A 26633-nucleotide genomic window follows, 5' to 3' on the forward strand; every position below is an offset into this window, starting at 1 on the left:
CACTGCGCCAAGAAATGGCATAATGAACTTGACACAACAAAGACGGGTAATATCTCTCGCACATATTCCCATCCTAAATTGGGAGGTGATATGATCACTTGTCTGGAGGGACAACAACATCGTTTACCTTAGTGCTTATTTCACTTTGATGGGGATCTGCTCGTGACCTTGTGAAACCAGACACACAATTATGATTCACAGGGAGAACACTTTTAGTTTTCTGATGTTTATTGGCTCGATTGGGGTTATCACGAGGTGAGGACTGAGATCGGCCTTTTCTACGCCTCTTTTCGGGTAGAGCGGAAAACTGGGATGCTTCTATAGTTGGAGAATCCATTTCAGATGAAACACTCATTTCCTGGCGGGAGTCATCCGTGATCGCTGACAACGGAGTATTTACGGCGGTTTCAGGTAACTGATCCTCTTCCGATTTTGGAAATGCTGGAGCAGGAGGACTTTGTTGTGGAAGATCCGGAGAAGTCGTCACAATGGTACTGGAGGTTGATGAGTCACTCTGAGATGTTGTATTGGATGCAAGGTTTCTCTGGGAGACAGTAGCGGGAGTACTAGTAATAGGTGCAATGGTAAAACTCTTGGGGACATCGAGTTGACAAGTACGTTCATTTATAGTGAGTGCACTTGAAAGAGTAGGATCACAAGTCATAGTTGGCGATGGAAGGTTTTCCTGTAAAGTCTGAGGACGTTTCTCACTTAATACGGGAAAGCTGGTAAATGAATGAACATCCGGTAAAGTATCCACTTTGTTCAAAGAACCGGGCATGGGCGGTGATCTGGAAGTTGGAGCACTGGTGAGGGAAGCCGATACGGCTGGAGGGAGACGGCGCTTCGCACATTCCATCAAAAAATGATTCGGGGAGTCACAGATAGCGCAGGTTTTAACTTGGCCTCCATACGTTAACCACAATCGTAAACCACATATAGTCACATAAGAAGGTATAGGGCGCTTAATACACATACGTATTATCTTTCTACCAGTTCGGACTTCGTAGATATGGCCAGTAGAATACATTTCATCTGTAATGGATTTGATATCACCATACTGAGATAGGACACGGGAAATATGTTGATCTTCTAATTCGGTGGGTACCAAATGTAAACGAACTGTCACTACATTGGAACTTGCGGAATCTATTAAAATATTGTATGTACCAAGCTCATCTGAATAAGTGACCTTTCCATTCACTCGAAAGAGAATTTGTTCACAAATCACTTGCGATATTAACTTTAGATATAACTGTTTGCGACTGTAATCGAACTCAATACTGACAACTTGATCTGGAAGCAAATGAAAAGTATTACGAATCCATTCATGTAACACTAATGTATTAGGCTTGTTCACTACATCTTGAAATGATAAACGTAAAGTATTCACTCGAATAACTGACATGGTTCACTGGAAAACAGTACTTCGCACTAGACTATATGATGAAATTAGCAAATAGCAAACACTAAGTACTTGATAGTAGAAAATACTCCACTTGACAATGCGGCGTGAGTTGAAAAAAAAAAACAACCAACACTGCCACTCGCACACCTACAGAGACAGCGGTGTGAACAGCACGGCGTCTGCCGAGCAACCGATTGAGCTAACAATTGCTGTTGCAAAAACCTGATTTCTACAACTACCGGTTGCTGAATGGTGTGTATTAACGAAATTGGCCGAGATAATTGCTTCATATAGCTATTGTAATAATAATAATAATAATAATAATAATAATAATAATAAAGAAGATGATGAACAGAATTTAAAAAGTCGCATTGTTAAAAGTTTGGTGTGCGAAGTTAGTCCTAATATGAGATTTTATTAATTATATATAATAAATGTAAGCGTGGTTTATTCGTGCGTGCTACTCAAACTGCGCAACTCATAAGGGTTGTACGCGTATGGTACAGTAGCCTTGCGTCCTCCAACCGTGAAGAAAGATTCGGTTTGAACCTATGCGTGTCCTAAGAGGAAGGAGGAGTTTCAAAGAAAGAAAAGTGGTTTAGAAATTATGCAAAAATAGAATATCTCACGAGGTGAGGCGGTATAGAGTTCAGCGTGTCTTTCAGCTGTGACTCTATACAAGATATGCATCTACGACTTAACGTGGAACCCGAATCACACGACTCCTGCCGGGAATCGAAACCCGTATCATCTCTAGCTCTATCATGAGAGACACACAAGGGCGCCCATATTGTGGTTTTCAAAGGGGGCAAGTATAAGCGACATTTCAGATATAGTTGCAAATTTTGGGGTAAATATTCAAACAATTTTTGGGTTTTCGATCTTGCAAAGTATAATTTCCTCTAGAGAGGGCAAGCGCCCCCTCTTACCCCCTTAATGGGCGCCCCTGGAGACACAGGGACATGCAAAAATAATCGAAAATAAACGATATTAATGTTAAATCCATAGCTTTTGAGTAAATGAATTATGAAACCTTCTATATCGTTCACATCAAAGTTTAGCATTATCGGCATGGAGGTTAATGGGAGGAGTGAAAATTTAATAATTCTTAATTGAAAGATATGAGTGTCTATTCAATAGTTTTCGGGGTTGCTGAAATTAATAATTACATTCCAGATACCATTAAAGCCCAAAGCTTTACTCTTTCGTTAGCAGGAAGGTTATTCATTTACTTAACTCAGGAGACCTTAAAGTTAAGGATATGAAACTCGATACATATATTTCTAATTCAAAATTATTAGATACGTATTGTAGCTTAGACTTCTAAGGAGGGAAAGGGCCAATTTATGCAATTATTTCCTTCACTTTCGAATAAAATACTGTTCCATTATATTGCGAAAACTCATTTCGAGTAGTGTCATTGCTAATAGTTTTCCGTATTTGTTTAGACCCCTATTCATTTATAACAGAATCTCACTTTTCCTGTAACACCTAAGCAAGCACTTAGTAAAGTAAATGCCATTAAAATCTATATTCATAGGACAGTGGTGCAAATGCAGTTGAGCTCTTCGGCAATCTTTAGAATGGAAAGATAAAAAAGCCACCACATTGATATTGGAAAAGTAGCTAATGAATTCCTCCCCGAAAAAGGTCACCCGCACATTTATTTTACAGATGGTGGTTTATAGCTATACGTAAGGTTGTTGAAATTGCTCCATAGTTGTGGGGGCGAGGCACTGAAGCCATCCGTAATAAGGGGGGAAGTGGCATGTAAAAGTACTCAATATGAACAATATTAATATCGAAATCGTTATGGTATTAATTTTCGTGGTCGCAGATGAATAGTGACGCTGTCGATGTTGCTTAAGTTCAAGTTAAGCCTTGGTTGGCATGGAGGTCAGAGTGGGAGGGTGACAGGCAAATAAATAAATAAAATAAAATAAAATCGAAAGCATCCTTTATTTGTGTCGAATATATATTTTTCGGGATCTCTGACATAAACGGTAATATTCCAGATGTGGTATATGACCAAGGTTGGCCCCATTCGCATGCGGTTTCAGAGGAGAGAACCGGTGAAGATTTCAGAACAGTTCCTTTGACTTAAGTTTCAATACACTTAGAGTGAGGAGTGGTAATACACAAATACTGATGTCACATCCGGACCTATCAGAGGTATGATTTCTGGGGAAATGTCGTTGCTCCAGGGAGGCATTACCCCATGATCAGTCCCTAAAATTCTTACTGCTTTACAGGAGCGTAGGCAGGAATTTATTTCAGTGATCGAAAGCATTTTTAGGGTTAAATTGTTCAGATGGTAATGTATACGTATACTAAATTCGTTTGAAATCCCTCCAGGAGCCCATGTTGCATCGTGCGTTCAACTGTACTTTTTTCTGAATCAAAACTTTCTCTCACTCTCTCTCTCTCATATATATAAAACAGTAACAGGATCGGTTGTAGACATTTTGTAAGTGTAAATAAACAATATTTAGTCGCCCCCGCCTAAATGATAATAAAAGAATAGAATGCTGTAATGGACAAAAATTCTTCAGATAATTGTTACAATTACAAATTTCTTCAATATATAATAATTCAGTCTTCCTGTGAGTATTAAAGGAAAATGGCGAAATTAAACCTAATTAACTGTTGATGAATCATGACCAAAGTTCCAGTTTTAATAATTTATATATATTTTTTTATTAAATAAGCACAGGAAACAACTAAAATTTATACCTAAGATGTATTTTGACAAATACAGTTGAAACATAAAAGTCGAAAAAGAATAAAACTAATGAGTTTTAAGTCTAACATTATCACAGGTTTGATTTTGACAAAGATATATGCTCTTACACTTCATTAAAAGCATATTTAAATAGTGTTTTCTAGTGATACAAATATGGTAGTTAGCTTAATTTCTCGTTTCCTTTGTTACTGTAAAGTTCATGTTATAAAGACACTTTTCTGGCTTTCAATTTGGCAAAATCTCTTATTATTGCATCAATATCAATTTCATTCAGAATGTAATTTTCAATGGACATCAAAGCTAGTCCATTTAATCGTTCTTGAGATATACTTGATTTCAAATAATTCTTTATTAATTTTAGTTAAACTAGTTCAATACACAACAAATGACAAAAGTGTGTGTCTTAATTGATATTTAATTTGTCCCCGATCCAGTGGCAGCACTTTAAAATCAGTTTCCTTCGCAAAAATTCTTTTCAGGGCCCTTTAGGCCTATAGAACAATTCAATTCTTTCATGTTTCTTTCCAACATAAACGTACGAAATCAGGCAGTAACACAATGTAAACACAAGCAAAGATGCACCCAAGATTTTTCTTTCGGGTCCGAAGATTTTTCGGAATAGCCTACAAATGCAAATAATTTTGTGTATCTGCCCCTGAAATTGTGCTAATTGAAGGATCCAGACTCTCAGACTACCTGTGCAGTGTTTCGCCCACACATATTTTTAGGGGGCCACTTTCCCCCGGGAGGAGATCAAAATAATACGTCTGTAATATAATAATAAATAAAAGAGTAGCAGCAGTGGCCCTCTGAATACTAAGTGTACCCTCCCGGAAGATTTTTTCTGAAAGGAACACTACACCTATTAGGGATGCCCACGAGACAAGATGTGTAGCTGTCTCGTCTCGAAAATGTGTTGTAAAAGTGATGTCTCGACTCGAAAAATGTATATTTCTCTATTGGAAGAACCGTGTCTCGACTCGAATTTTGTCTGGAAAATCCTGTCTCGATTCGTCTCGTGCGCATCCCTAGCACCTATGTCGGTGCATCCCTGAACACAAGTAACTAATAATCAAAACTCTACTTTGCATTAGAATTATTACTAATTAAAAATATCGCTCCATCTAAATTTAATAACAGAGAATGGATTAATAATTATTGTTATACTGTTATAATAAAACAAGCATCTGTATATGCTGCTGTGTTTGAAAGTGAGAGTACTGAAAAAAAAAACTACTTGTCATCCAAATGACCTTTCATCGCTTTCGATTATATCCTTTCAAGTTATATACTTATATGCCGCGTGAAAACTAATTGTATTCAAACATATTTTGAAATACATGAAATTTAATTCAGACCCGTAAGAGAAATGACCGTATCGTCCCATTTTAATTCAACAATTAAATTACTGCAATCAGGCAAAATAACCTTACAGTTTCAAAAGAATGTCGACCTGCAAATGCTTCGTTAACAGTGACTGGTGTTGACAACTCCCCACCTCAACATTTGTATGATTTTGTCCAGAACGCGAAAGAAACCTTTTAGAGCCTTCGGTTGCCTCTTATCTTCTTTCATGTTTTGTAGCTTTCTTTTCCGATAAAATGCTCACTTGGTTTTATATCGTTGCTCATTATTATTACATGAAAAACAAAGTACTATTAAAAAGTGAAAGCACACATCATTATAAATTTAAAAAGTAAAACAAAAACGAAATGACTTAGGATAGAAATGAAAATCTAGTCAGCATGCCTCGTATCGAAATTTGAACCGGGAGACTCTCAATTACGAAGCGTCAATACTAACCAGTAACCTTCGTTCGCTCAGTAAATGTCTTCAAATTACTTTTCTGTAATTATTTTTCAAAAATGTTTATTATTTTCATGATGGAAAGAGTGCATCTTCTACTTGGGTTGAGAACTATATCTACTATACTTCTAACAGTCAACTAATAGTTGATGTTCATTATTTCTATCGATTTTCTACGTCTACTAAGTTATTTCAATTTTTTATAAGTTTTTCCTTCCGTTTATGACAATGATTAAAAATGAAGGCTCCTCTTCTTATACAAATCTTGATCATTGTAACATTTTTTAGTCAAAATTCTGAATTATTGAAAATATTTAAATTAGTTAGAATGAAGAGGATAATACTCAGAAAGAGGGTTAGAAAAAAAGAAACATTGTTGTTTAACGAATTGATAAAATCAAGCTTTTTCAAAACATACTGTATGGTATGGGACGATCATGGAAAAAGTAAAAATAGCCATCGAGGACACACTAACCAACTACTGTACGCGGATAAGTCAAGGTTCGTTAACTTGGTAGACGTATATGAAGAAACCACTAACAGAAAATAGCTGATAGCTTTACGCCTAATCATCTCAGCGATCTCGAAACTATGAACTCTACATTAACATCGGTTGTCGTTTTCGATCGTTTTATATGTTACTCCCTTCCATTGTTCCAAGGTATGTCTTACCCCTTATCCCAATGCATGAAAAGCAAATAATATTTTCGCAAACACCGCGAGGGGCAGGGAGGGAGTAACAGAACGCACACAGCTAGCTGTATGGCTTTAGGGCAAATACCTAAAGGCATAAGCAATAAGCCACTTGACCAAGAGCAATGTTGCGAAACGTAAGACAAGGTAAGCCCACGCGCAGCCTGTCTCTTCGCGTGACATTACCTTCGACACAAAATCACTGACCCTTCGAAAAAGATAACATTGTTGCGCTCTCAGAGTCAGGTTTTAATTGCATTTGTGTTGAAGAAATGAAATGAAATCTTTAAGTTTTACGTCCCACGATTGTGCCGGTTAGGCTAAAGGAGACGGTGATGATGAGTAATGAATGAAATGAAGAGAGTGGGAGGAAATGGGAGAACCCCGAGGAAACCGATGCACACGGTGTTCGTCCGCCACAAAGTTCAATTGGCGGGGGCTGGGATCAAACCCGAGGCCCCAAGCACTAGAGGTGAAAGCTCTGCCACTGAGCCACCGCGGCCCTAAAGGAAAAGAAAAGCGCACCCAAGACAATACCTCTAGAGTTGTGGGGAAACTTGTCCAAATAGACTTTTCTTTTTATTTACATTTAAAAAGAAATAAAATATATTTCCATGATGGAATAAAATTCCACTAATATAATAGACATCTAAATTAGAAACAGCAAAAACAGCTGAAAGTAAGGAGAAAGCAGTAATATCACATCAGGTTCCAAAGAGAATAAACAGCACCGAGTAAGCAAAGAACAGCGTTACTCCTCCTGTGGTCCTGTCCCGAGCATGTGTCAAAGGTGACGTCATTGCACGATATGACGGAAACGCGTTCAATGATGAACTTACCAAGCCAGAAACTACTGTATTTACGCCACGGAGTCAGACACTCTATAAAGTGCCTTTTATCTATACAGGATTATGCGCGATCAACATTATAACTGTTACATTTTTCATTCTCTGTTGCAAGAAAATAATTGACATAAGGATATGACCTGTACTTAAACGCAAAATTACATAAACGGTCTGGTAGTTTTAGTGAGAACGATCCGTCAAGTGGAGGTGGGGTAAGTTCTCAAACATTTAAATATACCGGTACGACGTCTTATATACTGTAGGTGCACTACGCAACCAGTTACTAGAGAACAAACCCCGAAGTAGGACTGGTATCAAAACGAGACAATACGAGACTATTTACAGTATTAGTCTCCTTTCAACCGACAAATAGCGGTCTCAGTCTCGTCTCGATAGTTTCGAAATAAATTATTTGAAATTATTCCACACTAAATTCGACAGTAGATAAATAAAATACACCTCCAATAGTTCTCCCTATTGCTTCAAAATATATAATGGATGCACTTTTCTACTAGATAAAGTATGAATTAGCAATTCATATACAACATTCAAAAATACATATGTCTGTTTCCATTAAATATACTCATTGTTTCTTAAATTATTTATTTACTAATTGAAATACCCGGCGTTGCACGGGAAGAATAGGTTTATATTTCAAAGATATATTTGAGATTAGTTTTCCCAGTAGAATAAATATTTCAATCGGAATGAAATAGTACGAATCGATTTCCAGCAGGAGCAAATGAATTAACTTGCCGCTAACGAAGAATAAAAACTTGGGCTTTTATGGTATCGGGAGTGTCATTATTCACTTCAGCGACCCCGAAAACTATTGAATAGACACTCATATCTTTCAATTAGGAATTTTTAGGACCTCGAAAGCTATGGATTTAACATTAATATCGTTTATTTTCGATTATTTTTACATGTCCCTGTGTCTCCCATGATAGAGCTAGAGGTGATATGGGTTTCGATTCCCGGCAGGAGTCGTGTGGTTCGGGTTCCACGTTACGTCGTAGATGCATATCTTGTATAGAGTCACAGCTGAAAGACACGCTGAACTCTATATCACCCCACCTCGTGAGATATTCTATTTTTGCATAATTTCTAAACCACTTTTCTTTCTTTAAATCTCCTCCTTCCTCTTAGGACACGCATAGGTTCAAACCGAATCTTTCTTCACGGTTGGAGGACGCAAGGCTACTGTACCATACGCGTACAACCCTTATGAGTTGCGCAGTTTGAGTAGCACGCACGAATAAACCACGCTTACATTTATTATATATAATTAATAAAATCTCATATTAGGACTAACTTCGCACACCAAACTTTTAACAATGCGACTTTTTAAATTCTGTTCATCATCTTCTTTATTATTATTATTATTATTATTATTATTATTATTATTATTATTATTATTATTATTATTATTATTATTATTATTATTATTATTATTATTATTGCAATTGCTATATGAAGCAATTATCTCGGCCAATTTCGTTAATACATACCATTCAGCAACCGGTAGTTGTAGAAATCAGGCTTTTGCAACGACAATTGTTAGCTCAATCGGTAGAGCGCAGACTTATGGATTCAAGGGTTACGAGTTCGAATCTAGCCTAAGTCAAAAGATTTTTTTCTGATATAATTCTTGAGATGGAAATGTTTCTCTCTTCACCTTTATCTCGTAATTCTGAATAGAGATGTTTGGATGTGAAAGAAAAAAGTATACTAGGATATAAGAAAAGAAAGATAAATCACATGATACCTTTTGCAATTTTTAACTATATTTTCACTTCTAAAAAGTTCAGACTTCTAGACCTCCTTTTCGCTCTCTTACGTGTCCTTTAACTAATTTCTACAATTACTTATTGAGTCTAATTTACTTATAATTACTTATTGAGTAATTATACATATATTACAGATGTCTTATCTCTTTCTCTTTTCTCTACATCATGTCTTGAGATGAATGTTTTGACAATAGGTTACAGACACGATTTTACAAAATAATATGATCTGCGATATCAGTGATACATATTGTGGTGTTTAACTTAACATATAAAGCAATAAATAGAAAAACTGAGAATACGAATCTTTTCATGCACTGATGCTTCAAATCTGTGTCTTTACTCCCTATACCTATGTTAATTCCCTAGTCAAAATAAAAACTCTTCAAAATTAATCAAAAATTCTTATACAACCATCCCTTCCTTGGAGTACTGCGCGGTCACATACCCGTCACTGCGATGTAAAGGCACTTATGGCGACGAGGATACATTATTTCATTTCTGGCAACGAATATTCGGTTTTTGAATCTTTTAAATGGTCATTTATTCTGATCGCATTTTAAAAAGGCGATATACAAATTATAACTGAAAAAATTAGCCTCATATTACTTCGTAATGAATCACTAAAACTGGTTTTATCCTCTTTAACAACTTCTCTCTATCCCCCTCACTCTCTCTTTCTTTTTTTAATTGATTATTTCCTCATGTCTAATGAAAGGTCAAACAATGATCTGAAATACTATAAGGAACTTATTATCTTCAATAAGAACAGCGAATACACTTGATTTCTCTTTTTCATATTCTTAGCCCATTTTCATGAAATGACAACTGTTTGACAACCATTCTTTGAGAAAAACTGAAAAATAACTGAGTTAGCAACATTGAAAATGAGACTAATAGCAGTTTATTCTTCCATGAGCAAATAGTACACAACAAATGCAATGTATTATGGTAATTAATGTATTGTTGAGGCACAGTAAGAACATTTAGGATCCGGCTCAAAGTATGTATCTATATGGGATCGAAATCTTGAACCAAAATCGAATTTGTAAGAGAAAACTGTTACAACAAATGACAAAACACACGAAGTGCGCACCACAATTTAAAGATGTCGCCCAAGGAAGCCAGCAGGTTACCTGCTGCTCGGAGTTATTCTGTTAAACATAAACAAGGCAAACCCGTAAGTGCAGAAGAAACCAAATACTTCATCGAACGATATCAACGTTGTTCAATTCACTTGAAGAAAATTAAGGCCTATAATAGCTAATTTTCATGTTCTCATAGAATATTTATTTACTTATTTTGTAGTACTGAAGTTACTATTTGTACATTCGCATGCTATACAATGTAAGAAAGCACCGCCATCTCTTTGTCGTTCAGTTGATAATTTGACATAACTCTTTGCAGTTTCATCTGTAATTACAATTTGGAGAAAAATAACAATGTTCAGTTGCTCTTAAAGGAGGATAGGGGACGACTTGGGCAATGGGGACCAGTTGTCGACAGGGACAAGATGGGTATCATTCGATTCGTATTAACGAGTAGATCAATAATTGATATACCATTTTCCCGAAAATTCAATTTTTACCAGGGAAATTAATAAAAATTCGGGATTTTAAGCAATGGGGACCAGTTGTCGACGGGGACGAGATGGGTATCATTCGATTCGTACTAACGAGTAGATCAATAAATGATATGCAATTTTCCAGAAAATTCAATTTTTACCAGGGAAATTAATAAAAATTCGGGATTTTGAGCAATGGCTCCAGTCGTCGACGGGGACGAGATGGGTATCATTCGATTCGTATTAACGAGTAGATCAATATATGATATGCCATTTTCCCGAAAATCTAATTTTAACACGAGAAAATAAAAAAAATCGGGATTTTGAGAAATGGGGACCAGTTGTCGACAGGGACGGCATGGATATCATTCGATTCGTATTAGCAAGTAGATCAATAATTGATATGCCATTTTCCCGAAAATCCAATTTTAACTCGGGAAATTAATAAAAATTCGTAATTTTGGGCAATGGGGACCTGTTGTCGACAGGGACAAGATGGGTATCATTCGATCCGTATTAACGAGTAGATCAATAATTGATATGCCATTTTCCCAAAAATCTAATTTTAACCCGGGAAATTAATAAAAATTCGTGATTTTGGGCAATGGGGACAAGTTGTCGACAGAGACGAGATGGATATCATTCGATTTGCATTAACGAGTAGAGCAATAATTGATATGCCATTTTCCCGAAAATTCAATTTTAACTCGGGAAATTAATAAAAATTCGGGATTTTGAGCAATGGGGACCAGTTGTCGACGGGGACGAGATGGATATCATTCGATTCGTATTATCGAGTAGATCAATAAATGATATGCCATTTTCCCGAAAATTCAATTTTTACCCGGGAAATTAATAAAAATTCGGGATTTTGAGCAATGAGGACCAGTCGTCGACGGGGACGAGATGGGTATCATTCGATTCGTATTAACGAGTAGATCAATAATTGATATGCCGTTTTCCCGAAAATTCAATTTTAACACGAGAAAATAAACAAATTCGGGATTTTGAGCAATGGGGACCAGTTGTCGACAAGGACGACATGGGTATCATTCGATTCGTATTAGCGAGTAGATCAATAATTGATATGCCATTTTCCCGAAAACCTAATTTTAACTCGGGAAATTAATAAAAATTCGTAATTTTGGGCAATGGGGACCTGTTGTCGACAGGGACAAGATGGGTATCATTCGATCCGTATTAACGAGTAGATCAATAATTGATATGCCATTTTCCCGAAAATCCAATTTTAACTCGGGAAATTAATAAAAATTCGTGATTTTTGGCAATGGGGACCTGTTGTCGACAGGGACGAGATGGCTATCATTCGATTTGCATTAACGAGTAGAGCAATAATTGATATGCCATTTTCCCGAAAATTCAATTTTTATCAGGGAAATTATTAAAAATTCGGGATTTTGAGCAATGGGGACCAGTTGTCGACGGGGACGAGATGGATATCATTCGATTCGTATTATCGAGTAGATCAATAATTGATATGCCATTTTCCCGAAAATTCAATTTTAACTCGGGAAATTAATAAAAATTCGGGATTTTGAGCAATGGGGACCAGTTGTCGACGGGGACGAGATGGATATCATTCGATTCGTATTATCGAGTAGATCAATAAATGACATGCCATTTTCCGGAAAATTCAATTTTTACCCGGGAAATTTATAAAAATTCGGGATTTTGAGCAATGGGGACCAGTCGTCGACGGGGACGAGATGGGTATCATTCGATTCGTATTAACGAGTAGATCAATATATGATATGCCATTTTCCCGAAAATCTAATTTTAACACGAGAAAATAAAAAAAATCGGGATTTTGAGAAATGGGGACCAGTTGTCGACAGGGACGACATGGGTATCATTCGATTCGTATTAGCAAGTAGATCAATAATTGATATGCCATTTTCCCGAAAATCCAATTTTAACTCGGGAAATTAATAAAAATTCGTAATTTTGGGCAATGGGGACCTGTTGTCGACAGGGACAAGATGGGTATCATTCGATCCGTATTAACGAGTAGATCAATAAGTGATATGCCATTTTCTAAACAATATAACTTTAACCCGGGAAATTAATAAAAATTCGTGATTTTTGGCAATGGGGACCTGTTGTCGACAGGGACGAGATGGCTATCATTCGATTCGTATTAACGAGTAGATCGATAAGTGATATGCCATTTTCCCAAAAATCTAATTTTAATCTAATTTTATCTATCCTTTCCTGGAAAAGGAAACATGTTTAGGTTTTCTTCCAGTTTTGTTAAGAACTTTTGTTGATTTCAATTTTTAATATGCGAATTGCATTTTTCCAGTTTTCCTTCTCTACTTGTGCGTCTATAGTTTGAATAAATATTATGTAGTAGATATAGAAATTGATATATAATATTTGTGGCTATGCGTTTCATTTTATGGTAGTAATATTTCGTATTAAGTTGTTTAATCTTTTAGTTTTATAATCTAAATATTTTAATATCCTTTGCAAGTGATTGATATTATATAACGTACAGAGTATTACATATTTATTACATTTGTGTACTATATTCATTGTTCTTTTCTAGTTATAGCAGTATTAGTTATCTATCCTTTCCTGGAAAAGGAAACATGTTCAGGTTTTCTTCCAGTTTTGTTAAGCCATTTTGTTGATTTCAATTTTTAATATGCGAATTGCATTTTTTCAGTTTTCCTTCTCTACTTGTGCGTCTATAGTTTGAATAAATATTATGTAGTAGATACAGAAATTGATATATAATATATGTGGCTACGCTTTTCATTTTATGGTAGTAATATTTCGTATTAAGTTGTTTAATCTTTTAGTTTTATAATCTAAATATTTTAATATCCTTTGCAAGTGATTGATATTATATAACGTACAGAGTATTACATATTTATTACATTTGTGTACTATATTCATTGTTCTTTTCTAGTTACAGCAGTATTAGTTATCTATCCTTTCCTGGAAAAGGAAACATGTTTAGGTTTTCTTCCAGTTTTGTTAAGCACTTTTGTTGATTTCAATTTTTAATATGCGAATTGCATTTTTTCAGTTTTCCTTCTCTACTTGTGCGTCTATAGTTTGAATAAATATTATGTAGTAGATATAGAAATTGATATATAATATTTGTGGCTATGCGTTTCATTTTATGGTAGTAATATTTCGTATTAAGTTGTTTAATTTTTTAGTTTTATAATCTAAATATTTTAATATGCTTTGCAAGTGATTGATATTATATAACGTACAGATTATTACATATTTATTACATTTGTGTATTATATTCATTGTTCTTTTCTAGTTATAGCAGTATTAGTTATCTATCCTTTCCTGGAAAAGGAAACATGTTTAGGTTTTCTTCCAGTTTTGTTAAGCACTTTTGCTGATTTCAATTCTTAATATGCGAATTGCATTTTTTCAGTTTTCCTTCTGTTCTTGTTGGTCTATAGTTTGAGTAAATATTATCTAGTCATTAGTTAAAAGTGATATTTTAGTTTTGTCCTTTATTTGTTTTTCTAGGCTAAGCACATGATTCACGCCCTTTAATGATTCTCATAGCCTCCTTGATTTGTTGCGTGTCTTTATATAAAGTATTCCATTTATAAACAATTCGCAAATTTTTTCATGAATTTTGTTGTGATTATTAGTTTGAACATAAATCTTAACACATTATCGCAGTCAACTAGTTCTTAGTATTCAGATACAAACCGCCTATCTTCACGTTTATACATGGTGTTCTAATAATCATAATAATAGTAATAATAATAATAATAATAATAATAATAATAATAATAATAATAATAATAATAATAATAATAATAATTTGTAGTAGAAATAGTACCATTGATAATAATTATATTGTCTATGTGGATTAATTCAAGAGAGTACTTGAAACTACATACAGGATTTAGCTCGATTTGGCTCGTTTTAGCTCGACTCGACTCGAAACTCGAGCAAAATTCGAGTCGAGTTTCGAGTTGAAGGATATTTTTCGAGTCGAGTTCTCGAGTCGAGCTAAAAGATGTCTGTTTCGAGTCGAGTCGAGTTTCAAAGAAAACTCGCTCGAACTCGCTCGTGCCCATCCCTAAAATTTACAGAATAAGTTGGAATGGGATAACTTCTCCCTGGCCCCTCCACTTTGAAATTTATATTCTAAGGCCATTGATTATTTTGAAAAAAAAAAAATAATTTTTACATAGTACTTAAAGACATATTTGAAGTGTGATCAACGTACCTATGTACGTTTCTAGTATTTCTTTACGTTATATATTGGGTGTTCTAAATATGACGCCTACCGACCACGGAACACTATTCTACAGATCAATATAAAGCGAAAATGTTATATGATGATTTGAACTCCGGAGCCTCCTTCAGCCGCTATGGCGAATCAAAATTTCACAATGTCGCAACGTCGCAGATTAATTTGGAGCCATTAGCATTAATAACGAATAGAACAAACAGTTAAATCGATTGCTACACTAATAAGTGATGCTAGTGTCAATCAATATCGACTTTAGCTGCCATCTGAAAAGAATCTATATAATTTTTTCATAGATTGGTAAATCTAATCTATGGTACTTTATTTGCGACGTTGCCACATAGTGCAATTTGTGTCTCCAGACGAAGGCTCGAAAGGTATATAAATATATATTTTGCTTTATTTTAACTTGTAGAATAGTGATCTGTGGTCCATGGGCGCCATTTTTATAACATCCGATATATATGTATGTGATCTTTTCTCGTTGTTTCCTAAAGGTCCTCCAGCACTTTGTAGAAAACATTTTAAATGATCTTATCTTTAGGCAGAACTGGAATTTCCGTATAATCTTTCGAAACGGACAATTATGTACAGGAAGAGATTTTTCTAGGGTATTTTTCTATAGTACTTATAACAGACTCTGTAAGAAGGAAAACTATTTCTTCAAGTTTCGTCATAAATTTTAGATGCTATTCTACTTATTCTTTGCGGAAAAAATAACTAGGATGCAGTTCTATTATTAGTAATGTTACACACATCTACTTTAGTAAAGATGAATATGAATTTTTAATATCTACAGGGAAATGGAAAATTAGTTGACTCAGTTGCAAGGAAACCATTTGATATTGTAACAGAAACAAACATAAAACAAATATATTCGGTCTAATATCAAGTCATTTCACAACAAGATTCGGGTTTCCAGTAATTTATTTCCAGCTTGCAGTGTTTAAAAGATGTCACAACCTACATCCCCAAGATATTAGCCACATTAAACAAACAATGCAAGAGGGTGCATAAGGTGGCCTAGACCCCCAAAAAAGAGCGTCTGTCTTCTACATCACAACTCCCTTTTCGGACATCACCTGATCAGGTGATTTCTTTTCTACACATGATTCTATACTTCATATAATATGTCATATGTATTTATATTGTCCATGTAAAAACTGGCAATACTAAATACCACATATCGTCAAGAAGGCTACTTTCAATCTTGTTGGAAAACCGACCGTGTCTCCTCCATCATCTATAAATCCGGACTGAAAGAGCATGTGTCATCTTACACGCCTGCTTCGTTACTCACAAATAAATATATCGTATGCGAGAAAATTATCAAACACAGACTTCTCAAATACACCTCCCACTATATTAACACAGCCCAACATGGTTTCATGTCAAAAAGCTCTTCCCTCACTAACCTCAGTAACCTGCTTAATAACGTTACAAATAGTGTTAAAGGCAATGCACAACTTCACACTGGTCCCCATTGCTCAAAATCCAGAATTTTTATTAATTCCCCGGGTTAAAATTGGATTTTCTGGAAAATTGCATATCAATTATTGCTCTACTCGTTAATACGAATCGAATGATACCCATCTCGTCCCTGTCGACAACTGGTCCCCATTGCCCAAAATCTAGATTTTTTATTAATTTCCCGGGCTAAATTGTATTTTCTGGAAAATGGCATATCAATTATTGATCTACTCGTTAATACGAATCGAATGATACCCATCTCGTCCCTGTCGACAACTGGTCCCCATTGCTCAAAATCCCGAATTTTTATTAATTTCCCGGTTAAAAATGCAATTTTCGGGAAAATGGCATATCAATTATTGATCTACTCGTTAATGCGAATCGAATGATACCCATCTTGTCCCTGTCGACAACTGGTCCCCATTGCTCAAAATCCCGAATTTTTATTAATTTCCCGCGTTAAAATTGGATTTTCGGGAAAAAGGCATATAAATTTTTGATCTACTCGTTAATACGAATCGAATGATACCCATCTTGTCCCTGTCGAAAACTGGTCCCCATTGCCCAAAATCCAGATTTTTTATTAATTTCCCGGGTTAAAATTGGATTCTCGGGAAAATGGCATATCAATTATTGATCTACTCGCTAATACGAATCGAATGATACCCATGTCGTCCCTGTCGACAACTGGTCCCCATTGCTCAAAATCCCGATTTTTTTTTATTTTCTCGTGTTAAAATTGAATTTTCGGGAAAATGGCATATCAGTTATTGATCTACTCGTTAATACGAATCGAATGATACCCATCTCGTCTCTGTCGACAACTGGTCCCCATTGCTCAAAATTCCGAATTTTTAGCAATTTCCCGGGTTAAAATTGGATTTTCTGGAAAATGGCATATCAATTATTGTTCTACTCGTTAATACGAATCGAATGATACCCATCTCGTCCTGTCGACAACTGGTCCCCATTGCCCAAAATCTAGATTTTTTATTAATTTCCCGGGTTAAAATTGTATTTTCTGGAAAATGGCATATCAATTATTGAGCTACTCGATAATACGAATCGAATGATACCCATCTCGTCTCTGTCGACAACTGGTCCCCATTGCCCAAAATCACGAATTTTTATTAATTACCCGGGTTAAAATTATATTTTTGGGAAAATGGCATATCACTTATTGATCTACTCGTTAATACGAATCGAATGATACCCATCTCGTCCCTGTCGACAACTGGTCCCAATTGCTCAAAATCCCGAATTTTTATTAATTTCCCGGTTAAAAATTGAATTTTTGGGAAAATGGTATATCAATTATTGATCTACTCGTTAATGCGAATCGAATGATACCCATCTTGTCCCTGTCGACAACTGGTCCCCATTGCTCAAAATCCCGAATTTTTATTAATTTCCCGCGTTAAAATTGGATTTTCGGGAAAATGGCATATCAATTTTTGATCTACTCGTTAATACGAATCGAATGATACCCATCTTGTCCCTGTCGACAACTGGTCCCCATTGCCCAAAATCCAGATTTTTTATTAATTTCCCGGGTTAAAATTGGATTTTCGGGAAAATGGCATATCAATTATTGCTCTACTCGTTAATACGAATCGAATGATACCCATCTCGTCCCTGTCGACAACTGGTCCCCATTGCCCAAAATCTAGATTTTTTATTAATTTCCCGGGTTAAAATTGTATTTTCTGGAAAATGGCATATCAATTATTGAGCTACTCGATAATACGAATCGAATGATACCCATCTCGTCTCTGTCGACAACTGGTCCCCATTGCCCAAAATCGCGAATTTTTATTAATTTCCCGGGTTAAAATTAGATTTTTGGGAAAATGGCATATCACTTATTGATCTACTCGTTAATACGAATCGAATGATACCCATCTCGTCCCTGTCGACAACAGGTCTCCATTGCCCAAAATCACGAATTTTTATTAATTTCCCGAGTTAAAATTGGATTTTCGGGAAAATGGCATATCAATTATTGATCTACTCGCTAATACGAATCGAATGATACCCATCTCGTTCCTTTCGACAACAGGTCCCCATTGCCCAAAATCCCGAATTTTTATTAATTTCCCGGGTAAAAATTGAATTTTCGGGAAAATGGCATATCATTTATTGATCTACTCGATAATACGAATCGAATGATATCCATCTCGTCCCCGTCGACAAATGGTCCCCATTGCTCAAAATCCCGAATTTTTATTAATTTCCCGGGTAAAATATGGATTTTCGGGAAAAATGGCATATCAATTATTGATCTACTCCATATACGAATTGAATGATACCCATCTCGTCCCTGTCGACAACAGGTCCCCATTGCTCAAAATTCCAAATTTTTAGGAATTTCCCGAGTTAAAATTGGATTTTCGGGAAAATGGCATATCAATTATTGATCTACTCGTTAATACAAATCCAATGATACCCATCTCGTCCCTGTCGACGACTGGTCCCCATTGCCCAAAATCCAGATTTTTTATTAATTTCCTGGGTTAAAATTGAATTTTCGGGAAAATGGCATATCAAATATTGAGCTACTCGATAATACGAATCGAATGATACCCATCTCGTCCCTGTCGACAACAGGTCCCCATTGCCCAAAATCACGAATTTTTATTAATTTCCCGAGTTATAATGGAATTTTCGGGAAAATAGCATATCAATTATTGATCTACTCGTTAATACGAATCGAATGATACCCATCTTGTCCCTGTCGACAACAGGTCCACATTGCCCAAAATCACGAATTTTTATTAATTTCCCGAGTTAAAATTGGATTTTCGGGAAAATGGCATATCAATTATTGATCTACTCGCTAATACGAATCGAATGATACCATGTCGTCCTTGTCGACAACTGGTCCCCATTGCTCAAAATCCCGAATTTTTATTAATTTCCCGGGTTAAAATTGGATTTTCGGGAAAATGTTATATCAATTATTGATCTATTTGCTAATACGAATCGAAAGATACCCATGTCGTCCCTGTCGACAACAGGTTCCGATTGCCCAAAATCCAGATTTTTTATTAATTTCCCGGGTTAAAATTGGATTTTCGGGAAAATGGCATATCAATTATTGAGCTACTCGATAATACGAATCGAATGATACCCATCTCGTCTCTGTCGACAACTGGTCCCCATTGCCCAATATCACGAATTTTTATTAATTTCCCGGGTTAAAATTATATTTTTTAGAAAATGGCATATCACTTATTGATCTACTCGTTAATACGAATCGAATGATACCCATCTAGTCCCTGTCGACAACAGGTCCCCATTGCCAAAAATGAAGAATTTTTATTAATTTCCCGAGTTATAATGGAATTTTCGGGAAAATAGCATATCAATTATTGATCTACTCGTTAATACGAATCGAATTATACCCATCTTGTCCCTGTCGACAACAGGTCCCCATTGCCCAAAATTACGAATTTTTATTAATTTCCCGAGTTAAAATTGGATTTTCGGGAAAATGGCATATCAATTATTGATCTACTCGCTAATACGAATCGAATGATACCCATGTCGTCCCTGTCGACAACTGGTCCCCATTGCTCAAAATCCCGATTTTTTTTATTTTCTCGTGTTAAAATTGAATTTTCTGGAAAATGGCATATCGTTTATTGATCTACTCGTTAGTACGAATCGAATGATACCCATCTCGTCCCCGTCGACAACTGGTCCCCATTGCTCAAAATCCCGAATTTTTATTAATTTCCCTGGTAAAAATTGAATTTTCGGGAAAATGGCATATCAATTATTGATCTACTCGTTAATGCGAATCGAATGATATCCATCTCGTCCCTGTCGACAACTGGTCCCCATTGCTCATAATCCCGAATTTTTATTAATTTCCCGGTTAAAAATTGAATTTTCGGGAAAATGGCATATCAATTATTGATCTACTCGTTAATGCGAATCGAATGATACCCATCTTGTCCCTGTCGACAACTGGTCCCCATTGCTCAAAATTCCGAATTTTTAATTATTTCCCGGGTAAAAATTGAATTTTCGTGAAAATGGCATATCATTTATTGATCTACTCGTTAATACGAATCGAATGATACCCATCTCGTCCCTGTCGACAACTGGTCCCCATTGCTCAAAATCCCGAATTTTTATTAGTTTCCCGGTTAAAAATTGAATTTTCGGGAAAATGGCATATCAATTATTGATCTACTCGTTAATGCGAATCGAATGATACCCATCTTGTCCCTGTCGACAACAGGTCCACATTGCCCAAAATCACGAATTTTTATTAATTTCCCGAGTTGAAATTGGATTTTCGGGAAAATGGCATATCAATTATTGATCTACTCGTTAATACGAATCGAATGATACCCATCTTGTCCCTGTCGACAACAGGTCCACATTGCCCAAAATCACGAATTTTTATTAATTTCCCGAGTTGAAATTGGATTTTCGGGAAAATGGCATATCAATTATTGATCTACTCGCTAATACGAATCGAATGATACCCATGTCGTCCTTGTCGACAACTGGTCCCCATTGCTCAAAATCCCGAATTTTTATTAATTTCCCGGGTTAAAATTGGATTTTCGGGAAAATGTCATATCAATTATTGATCTATTTGCTAATACGAATCGAATGATACCCATGTCGTCCCTGTCGACAACAGGTTCCGATTGCCCAAAATCCAGATTTTTTATTAATTTCCCGGGTTAAAATTGGATTTTCGGGAAAATGGCATATCAATTATTGAGCTACTCGATAATACGAATCGAATGATACCCATCTCGTCTCTGTCGACAACTGGTCCCCATTGCCCAATATCACGAATTTTTATTAATTTCCCGGGTTAAAATTATATTTTTTAGAAAATGGCATATCACTTATTGATCTACTCGTTAATACGAATCGAATGATACCCATCTAGTCCCTGTCGACAACAGGTCCCCATTGCCAAAAATCAAGAATTTTTATTAATTTCCCGAGTTATAATGGAATTTTCGGGAAAATAGCATATCAATTATTGATCTACTCGTTAATACGAATCGAATTATACCCATCTTGTCCGTGTCGACAACAGGTCCCCATTGCCCAAAATTACGAATTTTTATTAATTTCCCGAGTTAAAATTGGATTTTCGGGAAAATGGCATATCAATTATTTATCTACTCGCTAATACGAATCGAATGATACCCATGTCGTCCCTGTCGACAACTGGTCCCCATTGCTCAAAATCCCGATTTTTTTTTATTTTCTCGTGTTATAATTGAATTTTCGGGAAAATGGCATATCAATTATTGATCTACTCGTTAATACGAATCGAATGATACCCATCTCGTCCCCGTCGACGACTGGTCCCCATTGCTCAAAATCCTGAATTTTTATTAATTTCCCGGGTAAAAATTGAATTTTCTGGAAAATGGCATATCGTTTATTGATCTACTCGTTACTACGAATCGAATGATACCCATCTCGTCCCCGTCGACAACTGGTCCCCATTGCTCAAAATCCCGAATTTTTATTAATTTCCCTGGTAAAAATTGAATTTTCGGGAAAATGGCATATCAATTATTGATCTACTCGTTAATGCGAATCGAATGATATCCATCTCGTCCCTGTCGACAACTGGTCCCCATTGCTCAAAATCCCGAATTTTTATTAATTTCCCGGTTAAAAATTGAATTTTCGGGAAAATGGCATATCAATTATTGATCTACTCGTTAATGCGAATCGAATGATACCCATCTTGTCCCTGTCGACAACTGGTCCCCATTGCTCAAAATCCCGAATTTTTAATTATTTCCCGGGTAAAAATTGAATTTTCGGGAAAATGGCATATCATTTATTGATCTACTCGTTAATACGAATCGAATGATACCCATCTCGTCCCTGTCGACAACTGGTCCCCATTGCTCAAAATCCTGAATTTTTATTAATTTCCCGGTTAAAAATTGAATTTTCGGGAAAATGGCATATCAATTATTGATCTACTCGTTAATGCGAATCGAATGATACCCATCTTGTCCCTGTCGACAACTGGTCCCCATTGCTCAAAATCCCGAATTTTTATTAATTTCCCGGTTAAAAATTGAATTTTCGGGAAAACGGCATATCAATTTTTGATCTACTCGTTAATACGAATCGAATGATACCCATCTCGTCCCTGTCGACAACTGGTCCCCATTGCTCAAAATCCCGAATTTTTATTAATTTCCCGGGTAAAAATTGAATTTTCGGGAAAATGGCATATCAATTATTGATCTACTCGTTAATGCGAATCGAATGATACCCATCTCGTCCCTGTCGACAACTGGTCCCCATTGCTCAAAATCCCGAATTTTTATTAATTTCCCGGTTAAAAATTGAATTTTCGGGAAAATCGCATATCAATTATTGATCTACTCGTTAATGCGAATCGAATGATACCCATCTTGTCCCTGTCGACAACTGGTCCCCATTGCTCAAAATCCCGAATTTTTAATTATTTCCCGGGTAAAAATTGAATTTTCGGGAAAATGGCATATCATTTATTGATCTACTCGTTAATACGAATCGAATGATACCCATCTCGTCCCTGTCGACAACTGGTCCCCATTGCTCAAAATCCCGAATTTTTATTAATTTCCCGGTTAAAAATTGAATTTTCGGGAAAATGGCATATCAATTATTGATCTACTCGTTAATGCGAATCGAATGATACCCATCTTGTCCCTGTCGACAACTGGTCCCCATTGCTCAAAATCCCGAATTTTTATTAATTTCCCGGTTAAAAATTGAATTTTCGGGAAAACGGCATATCAATTTTTGATCTACTCGTTAATACGAATCGAATGATACCCATCTTGTCCCTGTCGACAACTGGTCCCCATTGCCCAAGTCGTCCCGAGGATAGTATTGAGTATTTTGCCCCATATCATGGCGATGGTATGAGAGTGAGACGAGTAATGCACATAGCACTAGCAGAAATACATGCACGTGCTGCAGCGGAAATATTGCGGAAAACAGACGAAACAATTTCCTCTTCACCAATCAGCAAATAGTCGTGCGCGCAGTGATACAACATCAAGTTACGCGGTTTGTTTATGAAAGGTGCAAAGGACTGTGAAAAACGCTTTAGTTTGGAAATCTGCTGTAGTTTGACACTATAAAACTATACTCCCTTGTTTAAATAAAAGTGCGACTGATACAACAATGTGTTACAAAGTCTGTAATTAAGCTGCTACACCCACAAAGCAATGAAATATCCAATGAACGTATGTCATTTTCAACCAATTATTTCTCAGTTCTAACTGCTATCTTCCTTGGCCTTTACATTTTTCTTCAGGGCGTTAGTATTGTAAAACGAGCTGATGCATAATACATATGTGAACATTTTAAATATTTCTGGAAGTGTAATATATAATAACAATACATAGAATCCCTACTCACCATGTGCCGCAAACTCCAAGTAATCACTTACTATTTTCTTCCAATATTTCGGAGTTTTCTCACTCCTTACTCATGGTCCTAAGAATACCTTAAGTTGCTATTTTGGCCTTTGCCCAGTTGCGACTATTAGTGTTTGTAATATATAATATATCATCGTTAATCACTCTCTGTTATTTATTGGAACATTGATTATTATTATTTTCAGAAACTGTGCGGCAACACAAGAGAGACGCTACAAATGATGATATAGCGAAGATTAATGGGAATTGGCTTCGTCATGCCAAACAGAGGAAAACAAGGGAAACACAGGAACTCAACTGCAGTTTCACAGAAATGAAACATGAAAAAAAAAAAATGAAATCGATTCATCCTTTCGACACATGTATATATATTTTTTTCATTTTGTTAGTTTTGTGTGTATTTCTGTAAATAGCCTTAACTTCTTATATTTAAATATGTGGATTTAACATGCTATAATTGAAGTTCATAGCTTCCTCACATCAAATCAGTGCTACTAATTTTCTAAAATAAGTGTTCATAAGTTAGAATTCTCATGTTTTAAGAACATTCTTTGTGAAGAAGTCAAATAAGGACGGCAGCAAAATGTTACTGAAGAAAACCGTAGCGATGGTTAAAATAATCTAAACGAAATTGCAGTTTGTGGGACACAAGCAGGTCAGTATACTATTTGAGACTTTAGAATTATTGAATAGCGTCCACACAAAGTATTACTTTATCTTTAAAAAGAAAAAGTTAAATTAAGACGTTCGAAATGCCTGTACAACTTGTGTATACAGAAAGCAAAATGTATTTTTTTTAAATTAAGTCTTCCTGTTTTTTTAATAAATAGAAAAAATCAACAAATTCCGTTTGTATTATTATTTCAGTGTTAGTATGATTAGTAACCTTAATATGGAATACTTGACCGTAAATATAACGTATTACTTTTACGCGCTACAGGAAGTGCATTCGACTGCAATAATTTTCACAATCCTTTACTCTTTAGTCAATACCTAAAAATTCGTTATTCCAACAAAATATAATTGAAACTGAATGTAATCTGCTTGATACTGTGCAAAATTATTGCAGTCGAATTGACCTAACGGTCAAGTTGTCCTATAATGTATGCTGTAACTTCTATACAGTTCCTGCTTAGCTGCTAGTAATTCGAACATACATAGATAAGTAAATTATGACTGCATAATATTCCTTTCCGTTGCTCTCATAATTCAATATGTGACAAAAATAACGCAGAATGTTATTTATTTACAGGATTGTCTGAAGTCACTAGTGGGATGTCTCAAAGATGTTGCGAAAGTATAATATTCGTGCATGTATGTTTAGGTCTTTTATGATGCTCTTACGAAATTCACAACCATCGCCCGCCATTTTTGAAACTCGCAATATTGGATTCAGGTCTTCAAAAAATGAGTCTTGTACAATGCCATCTTTCGAATAATATACTTTGTCTCATTTTTTAAATCAGAATACCTGAATCCATTTAGGCGACTTTATGACGATGGTTATGATTACATTAATAAACGCAGTTAGGGTCTCGTAACAGCGTCACAAGAGACCTAAGCATGCATGCACGGGTATTATTTTCGTGCCTATAGACCTGTAGTAACAGTGCAACATCTTTGGGACATCCCACTAGTGATATTTAATGGATGTCGCATAGGACATCCCAGGGACATCGCATGAGATGTCCTAGGGATGTAACCAAATAGGCAGTTTGGACATCGCATCGGGATATCCCGGGGATGTAACTAAAATAGGCGTTTTAGAGGTCGCAGAGATGTCGCATGGAACATCCCAGGGACATCGCATTGGATATCCCAGGGATGTAGCCGGAAGCGGACATTTGGAGGTCGAAGAGATGTCGCATGCGATATCGCAGGAACATCACCCCGGGATATCCCTGGGATGTAACCAAAGCAGACATTTAGAGGTCTCAAAGAGGTCCCATTTACATCGCGTGGACATTTTTGGATATCTCTGGGACATGTCCCACATATTACGTTTCATGGATGTCCATGGGATGTTTCAATGCTGTGTGGGCTGTAGTATTCTTTTACAAATTATTAATTTCTCGTAAGCCTGTACTGTAGCTTTTTGTTTGTATTAACTCCTAAGAATGATGAGATAAAAATACTGAGACCAAAGCACTTGCATTTATTAATTGAAAAATTTAAAAGAGAATATTATTATATATGTATAATCGAACGTAATTTTTTTGTTTCATTTTTGTGTGCTTAATACGAGAGCTCTGCAAGGTACTTTGTTTCATATTAATTAAAATTGAAGTATTTATTTTTTAAAACAGAACAAAATTATATTACAGCAACTTTAAATTATATCAATACAAAATAGAAGTAGATGTTTTATTGAACGTTTGTACTCAATTTTCTACCTTCCAAAATAAGAGAGACATTACAGTTTATTTATATTCACAACTAACGTTGTGGACTATGATACTGTTGTTTGGAAGTGCACCTGGTATTCTTGAATGTTTGTCGTGGTTGCAATAACATGGCATGGTTTCAAATTTTTGAAATGGGTAAAGGCAGTTGAAGATGTTTGGTGCATCTAGCAAAGAAACATATAATTTTACACATAAATGGGTAGAATTCGCAAAGT

The 26633-nt window shown here is 35.7% G+C and overlaps 1 long non-coding RNA gene across 1 annotated transcript in view; it reads left to right on the forward strand.

Moving 5' to 3' along the window:
* Positions 1 to 24857, forward strand: part of LOC145667653 (uncharacterized) — a 42300-nt gene extending 17443 nt beyond the window's left edge. The window contains exon 3 of the long non-coding RNA XR_014127906.1: positions 24199 to 24857. This is a non-coding gene — a long non-coding RNA (uncharacterized LOC145667653). The remainder of the gene's footprint in view (positions 1 to 24198) is intronic.
* Positions 24858 to 26633: the final 1776 nt, after the last annotated feature.

Source organism: Thermobia domestica, chromosome 1, assembly GCF_964235325.1.
Source record: "Thermobia domestica chromosome 1, izTheDome1.hap1.1, whole genome shotgun sequence".
Lineage (NCBI taxonomy): Eukaryota > Metazoa > Arthropoda > Insecta > Zygentoma > Lepismatidae > Thermobia > Thermobia domestica.